Below are 11,396 nucleotides of genomic sequence, written 5' to 3' on the forward strand. Positions count from 1 at the left end.
TTTTTGACTTTGAGTAAAATATTAAAATGGCTTTATCCCAGATAAGAATATTTTGATTTCTTTCACAGGCAGGTGGTTTGGTTCGTGGCCTCCGTCTTTCCCCAACACTGGCTAAAGGGCATCGATATGTTATACAACCACCGCACACTGTGCAGCATTTGCGCCTGGAAAAGGTCCAGATCCTCCGGGTTCGCTGCCCAGGAAGAGGGTACGAGAGCCCCGCCGGGGAACCAGAGCAGCAGAGAGCACGGGCTCGACCTCTGGCGCCACAACTCCTTGCCACGCGCACCAGTCCAACCATCTAACCACAGGCCGGAGTCAGACGTGAAGGCCACGTAGCGGTGACTGTGGGGCAGACCCCGCAGGTGCCCGGTCAGGGCCGACTGCATGCCCAGTCCCTTCTCCTCCCTGATTTCTACATCCTGAGGCTGAGAGGACAGGTGGCCCCTGAAGGGTCCCATGCTGGACAAGTCTGATGTGATCGCCAGCAGGGCCCTTCCACCTACGAAATTTAGGAAAATCAAGATTCTTGGCTGGGTGTGGTGGCTGACGCCTGTAATCCTAGCACTCTGGGAGGCCAAGGAGGGAGGATCGCTTGAGCTCAGGAGTTCGAGACCAGCCTGAGCAAGAGCAAGACCCTGTCTCTACTAAAAATAGAAAAAATTAGCCAGTCACTAAAAATGAAACAAAAATTAGCCGGGCATGGTGGCGCATGCCTGTAGTCCCAGCTACTCAGGAGGCTGAGGCAGGAGATCGTTTGAGCCCAGGAGTTTGAGGTTGCTGTGAGCTAAGCTGACGCCATGGCACTCAGCCTAATCCAGGCAACAAAGCAAGACTGTCTCAAAAAGAAAAAAAGATTCTTATAGCTTTGTTTTTGCCTAGCGGCGTGATAGTTCAGGCATTTACCCTTCCTGACTGCTACGTGCATTTTCCTGATGCTGTCCAACCTGGCCTGCTACAACAGATAAAAAATTACTTATTAATTATTAAGATGATTGCTTTAATTAAGAAAAATAATATTACCTTTGTTGGAATTCCCTTCAACAGACTCAAGGCTCTAAATTCAGGATTTTCTTCTTTTAAAGGCCCTGGAAAATTGAGATCCAGAAAGAAAAGTAGAATGAACTTCCACTTCTTTCAAAGGAAAGTCAGAGACTTATACAGTTTCCTGGTAGGCGTTGCCTGGGACAAGGAGGGGTGTGTGGTCCACTGACCCTTGAGCTGTGGGAGCCGGGGAGCAGCCCTGACTGAGGGCGGGGGTGCAGGAGAGAGGGCGAGGGGGACACAGGGGGTCAGAGGGAGGGCAGGGCCACCAATTTGCTTAGCAGATTGCTTGAGTCCATATGCTGAGGCTTATCTCTGATTAACAGACTTGCCTAACTTAGAACATTACAAACCTTCAGAGAAAGCTTCATTTCTTTTTCTTTTCTTTTTTTTTTTTTTTTTTGAGACAGAGTCTCGCTTTGTTGCCCAGACTAGAGTGAGTGCCGTGGCATCAGTGTAGCTCATAGCAACCTCAATCTCCTGGGCTCAAGCAATCCTCCTGCCTCAGCCTCCCAAGTAGCTGGGACTACAGCCATACGCCACCATGCCCAGCTAATTTTTTTCTATATATATTAGTTGGCCAATTAATTTCTTTGTATTTTTAGTAGAGACAGGGTCTTGCTCTTGCTCAGGCTGGTTTCGAACTCCTGACCTCGAGCAATCCGCCCGCCTCGGCCTCCCAGAGTGCTAGGATTACAGGCGTGAGCTACCTCGCCCAGCCAGGAAAAGCTTCATTTCTTAACCAATTACAAAGCAGAGAACCTTTAAACCCCCCTATAACCTGTAAGCCCCTGCTGCGAGATGTCCCACTTGTTTGGGACAAATCACTGCCTACCTTCCAGGTAATCATTTGTGATTTTCCTGCAATTCTTGTCTCTCTAAAATGTTTAAAACCAAACTGCTGCCACTGCCTTGGGACTACTTAGGCGTGGGCGGGAACACAGGCAAGTGGCCAGAGCCCTCTCCCCATGCAGGTCTCAGGGCAGGGGAGGGGGCGCATGGTTCCCAGTCGCAGGGACCCCTGGTTCCCTCCCTGGCCTGGCAGGGTGATGTGGAGGTGACTGCAGTGAGGCTGATCTCTGTGCAGACCGTGAGAGCTCAGAGTGGCATCAGCAGGTTGGTACGACGTCACCACCCAGTCTCCAAACAGGCCCTGATCAGTTCGGAGGCCCGCAGGGGGGCGGGGCCCCCACAGCTGGGATGGCAGTTTCCGCAGGGGGGCCTATAGCCCTGGGGGTCTCTCCTCTGACCCCTCCCCACATGTGGACGTTCCCTCCAGGTACCTTTCTTCTCCAGGTGCCAATCTTTTCAAAGGGATCACCCACCTCCCTCTACTTCACTTCAGGTATCTCTAATGTCTGAAGATTTGCAATGCTTTCTCCATGCTGTCCGTCCATAGCTGAATATCTGCTTGTAACTTTTGATCCTCTCCTTGAGAGCAGCATGTGCTGGCTGCTTCTAGTCCACCAACCTCACGGCTTCTCGTCCTGAGAGTTGGATTTTCTTTTTACATTACTCCTCTCTTTTGACATTTGACAGGTGAGTTCAAGTTCAATATTCCTCAAATCTTTCTCACTTTCCCAAAATCTGCCTCAAAGTAGCACCAAGTGGCTCTCTCGTCTTCCCTCCCTTTCTCCCTTCACATTCTCTCGAAGTCTATTCTTTTGTTTTAGAGGTGGAGTCTCACTCTGTCACCCAGGCTGGAGTGCGTGACAGCTCACTAAAGCCTCCAACTCCCAGGCTCAACTGATCCTCCTGCCTTGGCCAGAGGCAGGTTTTGGGGATTCTTTAGTTGGCAACTGGTTGAAAGAGTTAAGCTTTGGCCAGGAGCAGTGGCTCACATCTGCAATCCTAGCACTCTGGGAGGCTGAGGCAGGAAGATCACTCAAGGTCAGGAGTTCGAAACCAGCCTGAGCAAGAGCAAGACCCCGTCTCTACTAAAAATGAAAAGCAATTAATTGGCCAATATTAAAAAAAAAAAAAAAGTTAAGCTTTGTCTCAAGACCTGGAGTCAACAAAAAGAAATGCTTCAGCTAAGATAAGGGGATCTGCTATCTGCCACGTGACTATCCAGAGTCAGGTTGGCAAGTGAGCCCCATGATACCAGGTTAATAAAACCCATTTAGTGAGATTTTATCACTTATAGGCCTGGCTCCCCATGTCTCTTAGACAGGAATTTGGGCAAGAAAAAAAAAAAGGTCAGAGTTCAGTCCTCAGCTCCCTTGTTGGCCAAAGATCACTCCGGGATGCATGAGCCAGTGAGATGACAGCCCGCAGGTCCCAGGGCTAGGAGGGCTTGTTCCTACAGCTGTCCATGCGGTCATCTGTGGTGTCGGGGGTGGGGAACCTGTGGCCTCAGGGCCACGTGTGGCCTTCTGGATCCTTGAGTGTGGCCTTTGGAGTGAATCCAATTTTTTTTTTTTTTTTCAGACACAGTCTCACTCTGTTACCCGAGCTAGAGTGCCATGGCATCAGCCTCACTCACAGCAACCTCCAATTCCTGGGCTCAAGAGATCCTCCTGCCTCAGCCTTCCGAGTAGCTGGGACTACAGGCACGTACCACCATGCCCAGCTAATTTTTCCTATATATACTTTTAGCTGTCCAGATAATTTCTTTCTATTTTTTTATTTTATTTTATTTTGAGACAGAGTTTCACTTTGTTGCTCAGGCTAGAGTGAGTGCTGTGGCATCAGCTTAGCTCACAGCAACCTCAATCTCCTGGGCTCAAGCAATCCTACTGCCTCAGCCTCCCGAGTAGCAGGGACTACAGGCATGTGCCACCATGCCCGGCTAGTTTTTTTTTTTTGTAAATATATTTTTATTTATTTTTTTTTCCCAAGTCTTACCATGGAAATGTAAATATATTTTTAGTTGGTCAATTAATTTCTTTCTATTTTGAGTAGAGATGGGGTCTCACTCAGGCTGGTTTTGAACTCCCAACCTTGAGCAATCCACCTGCCTCAGCCCCCCAGAGTTTCTATTTTTTTAGTAGAGATGCTCTTGCTCAGGCTGGTCTCAAACTCCTGAGCTCAAACGATCCGCCGCTTTGGCCTCCCAGAGTGCTAGGATTACAGGCGTGAGCCACCGCACCCAGCCCTGAATCCAAATTTTACAAAACATTTTGTTCTGTGAAGTTTGGCTCTGGTCAAGGGGCAATGCTTGGGAATCCAGAAGGCCACACGTGGCCCTTAGGCTGCAGGTTCCCACCTCATCCTGTCAGAGTTACCCTCTTTGCCATTGGTCATTTGAACCTTGTGGCTAATTGTATTTGAGGATTGTAGGACCAACACCAAGTCAGAATCTAATACATTTAACTTTTCTTCTAGCCAAATGGTCTGTGAACTCAAAAATATTCATAAAATCCTAAGCCCCCTGCTGACTGAATGGACCCATAAAGGGGTATTAAAACATAATTGCAACAGGCACCTGTTTCTCTTTTCATAAATATTCACAATTCCTCCTACAGTGTGTCAAATATATGTATTTGGGCTGGGCGCGGTGGCTCACGCCTGTAATCCTAGCACTCTGGGAGGCCAAGGCGGGTGGATTGCTCGAGGTCAGGAGTTTGAAACCAGCCTGAGCAAGAGCAAGACCCCGTCTCTACTATAAATAGAAAGAAATTAATTGGCCAACTAATATATATAGAAAAAATTAGCCGGGCACGGTGGCGTGTACCTGTAGTCCAGTTGGGAGGCTGAGGCAAGAGGATTGCTTGAGCCCAGGAGTTTGAGGTTGCTGTGAGCTAGGCTGACGCCACGGTACTCACTGTAGCCTGGGCAACAAAGGGAGACTCTGTCTCAAAAAAAAAAAAAAAAAATTTGTGTATTTGGCCACCTGCTCAGTGTAACCTCCTATCCCCACTGTCCCTGCCTGAAGCACATGTCCCTGGCATGTGGCCGGGGAGCTGCTGGAATGGCCCCTGCAGGCCTCAGCCCTGCGTGGTAAATAAAGCTCTCCTTTCCAGGTTATGAACCTCATTCTATCTTTTTGGTTAACACCTTTATAGGCATAACATCCCGAGGAGGGTATAAATCGAATTCGAGAAACATCTGGTCTTCAGTGTCTGAACTGTCATAGAACCCGTTTACAGCTGACAGACCTATTTTTCCCACCACCGTGGTGTCGCACCATACACCAGTATTTGGGAGAGAAAAAGAGGTTTTGTTACAAGAGAAATTGTTTTATTCTACAGTGCCATTTTGCTGTCTCTCCCAACAAAGATGGCCTTTCCCATATACTGTTATATTTCATGGGGGTGGATATTAGGGTCCAAATTTGGGGAAAATAGGGTTCCAAGTGGTTTGAAGCACAACCATTCTCCTTCCCTTTTTCACAGTCTGAGAGGGAAGCGGGAGCTGTGTTTTCACGCGCCGGAGCAGCCACCAGCGTCCACATACTGTTTGCAGTGGTCCCATGCCTGCTGGTGGGACGACAGAATACCCTTGAGCCTCATTCACCTTTGGCCCCTGAGCTTTAAGAGTCCAGTGTCTGAGGTCACATTTGCCATCTAAACATTTCCATAAACTTGGGGACCCACATGTCGTCCACAGGGGCAGACTGAGCCTCAGCCCTGGGCACCACAGGCCACTCCCCACGGCTGCTCAGATCCACTTGCGGTAACCTGGACATGGCCCCGCCGGGTCAGAGTACATGTGGGCTCCCGCCTCTGGGTTTGGGAGTGTGTTTCACGGCTTGTCTGGTCTCCTGTACCCACGTGATGAGTGCGGCATCATCCTTCAGGGCAGCTTCCTGTCCCTATCCTCCTCTTGGACCAGCATTCCTTCTGCAGTGACCGATTTTTGAGAGGGAATTTTCTCTAAGGGATGCCTCTCTTCACAAGCCATAAATTGGGCTTGTCCCAATACACCAACCCCAGTTCCCAGACCTGTCCAGTGAGGTGGTGTTTCAGTTTTTTGGAAGGCCAACTTTGTTGTATCCACCGGGAATGCTGTGACCATCGTATGCCAATGGCATCGGTGCATTTGGATAAGTGGAGTCAACCCCGAACCCTTGGGTGTCCCAAACAACTGCAGGTGCATGGAGGCTACGCCTGAGTGTGCCCTTGTCTGGGTGTTCCATAAGGCTTCCCAGAGGTGCCCTTGCTTGGGTGGAATTTGTGCTGTCCGGGGTCTCTGTCCACCACAGCTGATCCCATGAAGAGGTCTTTAAGGCAGTGTCAGTGCGGGTGGTGCCAGGTAAGGCCGTCCGCCCACCAGCTCAGGGCTGCTGGTCGCTGGGCAGTGTATGCTGCGCAGGTTACACAGGAGGCGTGAAGTTTCTCCAGTCAGCCTCAGGCACTGTCTAAGCTTGTTGTCATCAATATCTATGGCTGTGCAGCATTCTGTCTGATTGGATCCCTCAACAATCATCCTCAGGCATTGTTAGGTAAATATTCCTGCAGGGCATCGTGTTTGATGAGTGCCTTAAAGTAGAGGTGCCCTGAAAAGGGGGCCCCTCTGGGAATGTTTAGAGAACTGTTCCAATCGGTGGCCTTCATTTCAGCGGCTCTGTGTCATACCAAGTCATGTGGGCTCCATTGGCGGGGAAATCGGTGAGGTTTGCAGGGAAGCAGGAGAAGTTTTGGGGCGGGCAGATAGAGGAGACCGTGGGAAGGAGAGTGAACAGGTAAAACACTTTTCTGAGTCTAACAAGGAAATTCATAACCACTCCATTCTAGAAAGTTATACCAAGGGAGATTCTGTAGACACCAAACAACCTCTATGATATCTTGGTTAAAGCATTCAGAGTTTTTGGCAATATAATCTATAGCGAGTATGGTAAGAATGAGTTATTTCAGGGTTCACAGGGACTGGCCTGGGCCAACGTCTCACGAAGAACGTCTGTTTTGGTTGTTGCTCTGGAGACCGGCTGAGCCTCGGGTGTTTTCCAAAATTGCAGGCAGGTGTCAGAGACTGATTCAGAGGTCCAGGTGTGGTCAGGTTCTTGTTTTAGGTGTGAGATGTGAATCTAAGAAGCAACTGCCTTTAATTTTACAGCGCAAGAGTGTGTTAAAAGTACCTGGTAAGGTGCTTTCCAGTGAGGTTGTAGGGACTCCTTTATTTGTTGCCTTTTCCAACAAACAAAGTCTTCTGACTACAATATGTGATCCCTGGAGTCTCTGGCCCCCAGGAGCTCACTGTGGACAGACTCTGTCACCAGCTTTGTATTATCTGTTATAGTTTTAAGTAGTCCTTAAAAATAATTCGGTATTTCCCCCTTGAGTAAGGCCGGCTAACATAAGCCCTCATGCAGCCTCTAGGCCAGGCGTCCTCAAACTATGGCCCTCGGGCCACATGTGGGTGATTTTGCCCATTTTTTTTTTTTTAATTTTAAATATACAGTAGGAACATTTATTTTAACACTTCTAAAAGATATTTCTCCATGCCTGATGATTTGATATAAAAATCAAACCCATCATACATTCCCCTGCCCATTTGTTTTTATACTTCAGAATAAGATATGTGCAGTGTGCATAGGAATTTGTTCATCATTTTTTTTAAACTATAGTTCAGCCCTCCAACGGTCTGAGGGACAGTGAACTGGCCCCCTGTTTAAAAAGGACCCCTGCTCTAGGCCTTTGTCATTATTTGGCAAGGTGGGGAGGCTGAGACAGGAGGATCACTTAAGCCCAGGAATTCGAGGCTGCAGTGAGCTGTGATGGTGCCACTGTACTCCAGCCTGGGTGACAGAGTGAGACTCTGTCTCAAAAAAATAACATAAAAACACCAGTATGTCACTGTGTCTTAGCATAAACAAAAGGCAAAAATAAATAAATAAATAAATAACTAGATTCATGCAAAAAAGTAAATGCGATCTATAAAATCTGTCGCGTCAACCTGAAGCTCATCAATGCATAGGTTAATCTGCTATTGCCTAGAGAACAGACGAGCAATACATAGAGTCCCAACTGACCTTCAGGTCCCGGCAGAGTTTCTGAAGGGTCTCAGGATCCGGCCCAGCCCACCTGGTCCCACGTGAGGCCCCAAGGCACCACACCTGGGCCGCCCCGCGACGTCAGAGGGTTCCACTTATCTTCCAAAACAACCCAGGTTTCGCGGGCACCACAGTGCGACCCGGACCCCCGGGAGGTCAAAGAGCACTAGGCGACCTGCCCAGAGCCCAGCCCCTTCTGGAGCCCCGCCTTGCTCTGGACCCGCCCCCGCGCCAGCTCGGCCACGCCCCCCGCGCGTACACTTCCTCGGACACGCCTCACCCCGCCCCACTTCCAGTCCCGGCCACGCCCCAGCCCCAAACCAGGTCCCGCCCATGCTCCTGCGGCCTAGTCACGCCCCCTCCGTCCGCTCCTTCAGGGCGGGCGGGAGCGGCGGAAGTCGCGGCGGCGCGTACCGGAAGTGTGTGTGCGTACGGTGCCCGGCGGGATTGTGGGTTTTGCTGCAGAGATGGCGGAGGGCTGGGCACCCCGGGGCGAGCTACGGCCGCGGACGCAGACCCGGACAGAGTCCTGTGCGGGCGAAGAGGTTGCCCGGCGCCGGCCGCTACTGGGGCATCGAGCCGTCGGGGGGTTGGGGAGCGCGCGCAAGCGGGGTACGGAGCGTGACCAGGCGAGGTGTTCACCCCCAAATTAAAAACAAGAATGTGGAGAAAGCTTTGACAGTGTTAATTGTCGTCTTTTGGGTAATATGTCACTTAAGTTACCTCTCTGGGGAACAGTATTTCACCCGGGATCTCGATTTATGGCGCCATTCTGATTGTGTCTCTGGTTTTTATCCCCAGGTCAGACCTCGAAACGAACATTAGCTCTCACTACCCTGGTGCAATAATCTAAAGCTCGGGTTTCCTCACGTACAGTTGTCTCTTGCACGCAGCAGCCTAAATGTGTACAAGAGAAACACACAACTCTGGCACGTTAATCCCTTGCTCCTGTGGTGAAGCCCAAATCCTGAGCCCGCCCACCTGGCACACGCCTCGGGGCGCTCCCATAGAGCCAGTCCACGTTTTCTGTTTCCTCTTAAGTATTCTTGCCTAGGGGTGGTTCCCCGGGTTCCTGAACCTTCCCCCACGCCCGTCCCTGGTAGATTGTTAGGCATCCTGCGGTCCCAACTTAAATATCACATTCTTAGAGAAAAAAGCCTTTCCTGAACTTCTCAAATAGTATGTTCCCCCCTGCTAAATGCTCTTACATCATGATACCCTGATGATTTTCTGTGTAGTTAGCCTCCTCTGCTAGACTCCACAAGAGTTTCTAGCATTTGACATCATGTCTGGCACATACATGTACATGCTAAATAAACATTTGTTGAATGAAGAATGAAAGAAAGGCAAATAAAGGGAATAAGGCTTTCCCAAAACAGCATGTTTTTGAAAGTTTAGTGACTAAACACAGTTTTACTCTTTAAAGTTCATAACAAATCTCTTAAGTTTCACCTTGCATAAAGTATTACCAGTAAGTCACAAAAGATGAAGTTTTCTTTTCCAACTACTTACCCAAAGGGCTCTAGAGAATTCATCCAGCGAAAAGAATCCACAAATTACCACAATATCTCCTGTGTTAAGCCGGTACTCAATATATTGAAAAAATAAAAATTTGACAAAACTGGCTTTAACGTTTTTATTGTATACACACGAAAGAGTGTAACATGCATAAGGTATAAAGAATGGCAATAAAATAAGCCCCTGGTTATGCACCCCATGCATAAGAAATATATCATTACCTTTGAAGTTCCCTGTGCTCCTCTCTGCCCCACTTGCAACCCCTATCTGGAATTTTATGGTTTTTACTTCTTTTATATACATATATTTGCCTAAGCAATATATGGTTTGGCATGGTTTTGCATTTTATTTTAATGGGATTATACTTTACATAGTCTTCTGTGATGTACTTTTTTCTGAACTTAACAGTATGTGTGAGATTTGTCCCTATTTATATGTGGAGGTGTAAGCATTCATTTTTACAGCTATATAGCGTCAATAAGTATACCTGTTTATTTTTCTGCAGTTGGATACTTGCATTACTCTTAGTATAAGGTTAAGCATTGGCTCCTTTCAAAGAGAACATACTGTGTATGATTTTGAGGGTTTCTCGAAAGAGCTCAACTGAAGCCCCTTTAGTAAGCATGGACCCAGAGATTTCTGCAGCTAAGCAAAGATCAAGCCCCCAGAGATAGGGTCTTTTCCCTTCTGACCCCATGCCACCCAAAGTGAGGGTTCTTGCTTGGCTTGAGGTAGCGGGAAGCACCCAAAGGGAAGAGAATGAGAATGGGAATATACATCATATCACAACTTTCTGGAAAGAAATTATCTCAAAATTTTCCCCCAAGTTTTCTTATATTCTGTACGGTGGCCCAGTTCCTCCCACATTTTTCTCTGTCCTGACCAAGAAATAGAGTGCCTTCACTATTCTGTTACCTGGCCAGCTGCATGTTTCTCCCTGCAGGCTTGAACCCACACAGGGCTCCTGAACATTCCCAGACACTGTTAAAAATGTTTTGGTTGCTGCCCAAAACACTGACGAAACCCAGCCCTGGCCCTGAGCCAAATTCCTGGAGCCTTTATGTAAACTCCATGCCCCAATCCCCTCATGGAGGACATACTCAGATAGAACAACTCTTTTGCTATCCACAAGGATGACTGCTGACACTTTGTGTATTAGTTCCTCTAATAAGGCCTTTGGACCAATCGCCCTGTTTTTTGCACTGCCTTCTTTGGAATCCCAAACTGGTCTCACATCAGGACAGTTTGGGGCACTCCCTTGTGAGGACTTCTTTGCCACTGCTTTTGGAGCAACTCCAGCCTCAGTTTTGGCTGCGATGGAACAGTGTTGATGGCTACGCAATATGAATGTACTTAATGCCACTGAACTTACACCCTTAAGAATGGTTAAAGTGATCAATTTTATGTCACATATATTTTACCGCAAAGAAAAACGTTTTTAAAAAAACTAGTTTCAATAAATTACTTGGGGACATGTGAGTCTTACGCTTTAGCTTGGAGAACTCTTTTGTTAATAAACTGCTTGTGAGAAGTTAAGCGACTGTGTTTATTATGCCTGAAAAGCCTGACTGCCAAGACGCTAATTTTGGGGGATTCTGTAGACGTCAACGGGCTGAGGTTAATCATGACAATAAAGGCTCAGATTTCCAAGTGGGTACCTTGTGCCTACGAGGTACAGGTCATTTTGTGTTCCACCCCCGCTCCCAGAGGATACCGCAGTTTACCGAGCACTCCCCGACGTGGCTGCAGCCCCCACGGCTAAGCCTGCGCGGACACTCTGTGCCTTCCCGTTACAGAATGAGACCTGAGCCCCCACCACGACGGTCCCGCCGCGCAGGCCGCCCGGCACCCACGCTCCGGGCCGGCTCCCAGGCCTGCAAGGACGGAAACGAGAAGCCCA

At 48.6% G+C, this 11,396-nt stretch overlaps 1 protein-coding gene across 1 annotated transcript in view; it reads right to left on the reverse strand.

Moving 5' to 3' along the window:
* The window catches only part of LOC105884734 (putative 2-ketogluconate reductase), a 48,531-nt gene extending 40,325 nt beyond the window's left edge, over window positions 1-8,206 (reverse strand). The window contains exons 1-2 of the mRNA XM_012788923.3: window positions 7,958-8,206; window positions 1,024-1,088 (exon numbers count right to left, since the gene is read on the reverse strand). The gene's annotated coding sequence lies outside the window, so the exon portion shown is untranslated. The remainder of the gene's footprint in view (window positions 1-1,023; window positions 1,089-7,957) is intronic.
* Window positions 8,207-11,396: the final 3,190 nt, after the last annotated feature.

This window comes from Microcebus murinus, chromosome 17 (assembly GCF_040939455.1).
Source record: "Microcebus murinus isolate Inina chromosome 17, M.murinus_Inina_mat1.0, whole genome shotgun sequence".
In the NCBI taxonomy this organism is placed as follows: domain Eukaryota; kingdom Metazoa; phylum Chordata; class Mammalia; order Primates; family Cheirogaleidae; genus Microcebus; species Microcebus murinus.